Source organism: Ursus maritimus, unplaced genomic scaffold (assembly GCF_017311325.1).
Source record: "Ursus maritimus isolate PB19 unplaced genomic scaffold, ASM1731132v1 scaffold_5, whole genome shotgun sequence".
NCBI classification, from domain to species: Eukaryota; Metazoa; Chordata; class Mammalia; order Carnivora; family Ursidae; genus Ursus; species Ursus maritimus.
The window spans coordinates 84,280,122-84,284,801 of record NW_024426663.1 but is presented as its reverse complement, the minus strand read 5'-3'; positions in this window follow the sequence as shown (position 1 = coordinate 84,284,801).

Genomic DNA, 4,680 nt, shown 5'->3' with positions numbered 1-4,680 from the left:
GTTTCTATCAACTAACAGTAAAATACTTGAAAGGGAAATAAAATTATTCATAACTAACAGTAAAACATTTGAAAGTGAAATAAAATTATTCAAATTGATCAAAAGGATAAAAAATAATTCAATCCTTTGACATACATTTAACCAAGGAAGTAAAAGATCTATATATAAACAACTCTAAGAGTTTGATTTTAAAAAATGAAGAATATACAAAAAATGAAAACATATTCCACATTAATTGGTGGGAAGAATTCATATTGTTACATATTCATCCTACTGATTGCCATCAGTAGATTCAATGCAACTCCTAACGTTCCAATGGCATTTTTCAGAGAAAGAGCACAAATACTGCTAAAATTTTTACAGCGCCACAAAAAACAAATAGCCTAACCAATCCTGAGAAAGAACAAAAATAAAGGTATCATACTGTCTGATTGCAAGCTAAACTGTAATTTTTTGGAAATCAAAATAATAGGGCACTGGTATAAAATAGAAACTTAGACCCATAGAACAGAATTCAGAGTCCGGAAATAAATCTTCACATATATAATCAACTAATATTTAGCAAGGATTCCAAACTTACTCAAAGGGGAATGGAGAGTCTTTTAAATAAATAGTATTGAGAGAAATATATAGCTTCATATAGAAGAAAGAAATTGGACCCCCATATTACACCAGCCACAAAAATTAACTCAATACGTGTTAAGAATTGAAACATAACACCACAAACCATAATTTTTTATTATGTTCAGTTAGCCACTGTATAGTACATCATTAGTTTATGATGTACTGATCAATGATACATTAGTTGTGTATAACATCCAGTGCTCATCACAACATATGCCCTCTTTAGTACCCATCACCCTGTTACCCAATCATCCCATCTCCCTCCCCTCTGAAACCCTCTGTTCATTTTCCAGGGGTCATAATCTCTCATGGTTCGTCTCCCCCTCTGATTTCTCCCCTCCCTTTCAGATTTCCCTCCCTTCCCCTATGTCCTCCATGCTGTTCTTTATGTTCCACATATGAGTGAAACCATATGATAAGTGTATTTCTCTGTTTGACTTACTTCACTTAGCATAATCCCCTCCAGTTCCATCCATGTTGATGCAAATAGTGGGTGTTCATCCTCTCTGATGGATGAATAATATTCCATTTATATATCGACCACATCTTCTTTACCCATTCATCTGTTGAAGGGCATCTCGGCTTCTTCCACAGTTTGGCTATTGTGGACATTGCTGCTATGAACATTGGTGTGCATGTGCCCATAATTTTCACTACATCTGTATCTTTGGAGTAAATACCTACTAGTGCAATTGCTGGGTCATAGGGTAGCTCTATTTTTAACATCTTGAGGAACCTCTGTACTGTTCTCCAAAGTGGCTGTACCAACTTGCTTTCCCAAGAACAGTATAAGAGGGTTCCCTTTTCTCCATATCCTCCCCAATATTTCTTGTTTCCTGTTTTGTTAATTTTTGACATTCTATCTGGTGTAAGGTGGTATCTCAATGTGGTTTTGATTTGTATTTCCCTGATGGCTAATGATGTTGAGTGTTTTATCATATGTCTGTTCACCATTTGTATGTCTTCTATGGAGAAGTGTCTGTTCATGTCTTCTACCCGTTTTTTGACTGGGCTACTTGTTTTTTTGAGTGTTGAGTTTGAGAAGTTTTTATAGATCTTGGATACAAGCCCTTCATGTGTAATGTCATTTGCAAACATCTTCTCCCATTCCATGAGTTGCCTCTTAGTTTTGTTGACTGTTTCCTTTGCTGTGCAGAAGCTTTTTAACTTGATAAAGTCCCCAAAATTCATTTTTGCTTTTGTTTCCCTTGCCTTTAGAGATGTGTCTTGAAAGAAGTTGCTGTGGCCAATGTCAAAGAGGTTACTGCCTATGTTCTTCTCTAGGATTTTGATGGATTCCTATCTCACATTGAGGTCTCTCATCCATTTTGAACTTATCTTTGTGAATGGTGTAAGAGAACGGTCTAGTTTAATTCTTCTATATGTAGCTGTCCAAATTTCCCAGCACTACTTATTGAAGAGACTGTCTTTTTTCCATTGGATATTTTCCCCTGATTTTTCAAAGATTAGTTGACCAGAGAGTTGAGGATCCATTTCTAGACCCTCTACTCTGTTCCATTGGACTGTGTGTCTGTGTTTGTGCCAATACCATGCTCTCTTGGTGATCACAGCTTTGTAATAGAGCTTGAAGTTAGGCAACCTGATGCCCCCAGCTTTGTTTTTCTTTTTTTTCCTTTTTTATAATAATGTTGTTTATTATATTATGTTAGTCACCATACAGTACATCCCTGTTTTTTTATGTAAAGTTCGATGATTCATTAGTTGCATATAACACCCAGTGCACCCTGCAATATGTGCCCTCCTTACTACCCATCACCAGCCTATCCCATTCCCCACCCCCTACCCTCTGAAGCAGAGGGACTATGGACTCTGAGAAACAAACTGAGGGCTTCCCCAGCTTTGTTTTTCTTTTTCAACATTCCCTTGGTGATTTGAGGTGTTTTGAGGTTCCATACAAATTTTGGGATTGTTGCTTCAGCTCTTTGGAAAAGTGCCAATGGTATTTTAATAGGGATAGCATTGATAGTGTAGATTGCTCTGGGCAGGATAGACATTTTAACAATGTTTATTCTTCTAATGCATGAGCATGAAATGTTTTTCTATCCTTTGGTGTCTTCCTCAATTTCTTTCATAAGTGTATTGTAATTTTGAGAGTATAGATCCTTTACCTCTTTGCTTACCTTTATGCTTAGGTATCTTATGGTTTTTATTGCTATAGTAAATGGAATTGGTTCCTTAATTTCCCTTTTTATAGTTAGGTTGTTAGTATATAGAAAACAACTGATTTCTGTGCATTGATTTTGTATCCTACCACATTGCTGAAATGGTGTTTGAGTTCCAGTAATTTGGGGGTGGAGTCTTTTGGGTTTTCCACATAAAGTATCATGTTATCTGGGAAGAGAGAGAGTTTGTCTTCTTCCTTGTCAATTTAGATGCCTTTTATTTCTTTTTGTTGCCTGATTGCTGTGGCTAGGACTTCTAGTTCTATGTTGAACAATATTGGTGAGAGTGGGCATCCCTGTCATTGTCCTGCCCTTAAGGGAAAAGCTCTCAGGTTTTCCCCATTGATAATGATATTCACTGTGGGATTTTCATAGATGGTTTTTATGGTATTGCAGAATATACCATGTATCCCTACACCCTGAAGAGGTTTAATGAGGAATGGCTGTTGTATTCTGTCAAATGCTTTTCTTGCATCAATTGAGAGGATCATATAGTTCTTGCTATAATTTTATTAATGTGCTCTATCACATTGATTGATTTGTGAATATTAAACCATTCTTGCACCCCAGGAATAAATCCCAATGGGTCATGGTGAATAATACTTTTAATGTACTGTTGGATCCTATTGGCTAGGAAGTTATTGAGTATTTTGGCATCCATGTTCATCAGAGATATTGGTGTGTAGTTCTCCTTTTTGCTGGGGTCTTTGCCTTGATTTGGGATCAGGGTAATGGTGGCCTCATAGAAGGAGTTTGGAAGTTTTACTTTTCTTTCTAATTTTTGAGAGAGCTTTAGTAGAACAGGTATTATTTCTTCTTCTTTTTTATGTTTTTTTTTATTATATTATGTTAGTCATCATACAGTACATCCCTGGTTTCTGATGTAAAGTTCGAAGATTCATTAGTTGTGTATAACACCCAGTGCACCATGCAATACGTACCCTCCTTACTACCCATCACCAGCGTATCCCATTCCCCCACCCCCCTCCTCTCTGAAGCCCTCAGTTTGTTTCTCAGAGTCCATAGTCTCTCATGCTTCATTCCCCCTTCTGATTACCCCCCCCTTTCTTTATCCCTTTCTTCCCCTACCAATCTTCCTAGTTCTTATGTTCCATAGATGAGAGAAATCATATGATAATTGCCTTTCTCTGCTTGACTTATTTCACGTAGCATTATCTCCTCCAGTGCCGTCCATGTTGCAGCAAATGTTGAGAACTCGTTCTTTCTGATAGCTGAGTAATATTCCATTGTATATATGGACCACATCTTCTTAATCCAGTCATCTGTTGAAGGGCATCTCGGTTCCTTCCATGATTTAGCTATTGTGGACAATGCTGCTATGAACATTGGGTGCATATGGCCCTTCTCTTCACTATGTCTGTATCTTTGGGTAGATATCCTGTAGTGCAATGGGTGGATCATAGGGTAGCTCAATTTTTAACATTTTAAGGGACCTCCACATTGTTTTCTTGAGTGGCTGTACCAACTTGCATTCCCACCAACAATGTAGAAGGGATTCCCTTTCTTCACATCCTCTCCAGCAATTGTTGTTTCTTGCTTTGTCAATTTTTGCCATTCTAACTGGTGTAAGGTGGTACCTTAGTGTGGTTTTGATTTGAATTTCCCTGATGGCTAATGATTTTGAACATTTTTTCATGTGTCTGTTAGCCATTTGTATGTCATCATTGGAAAAGTGTCTGTTCATATCTTCTGCCCATTTTATGATTTGTTTATTTGTTTCTTGCATAATGAGTTTGAGAAGTTCTTTCTAGATCTTAGATACCAGTCTTTTCTCTGTAGCATCATTTGCAAATATATTCTCCAATTCCGTGGGCTGCCTCTTAGTTTTTTTGACTGTTTCCTTGGCTGTGCA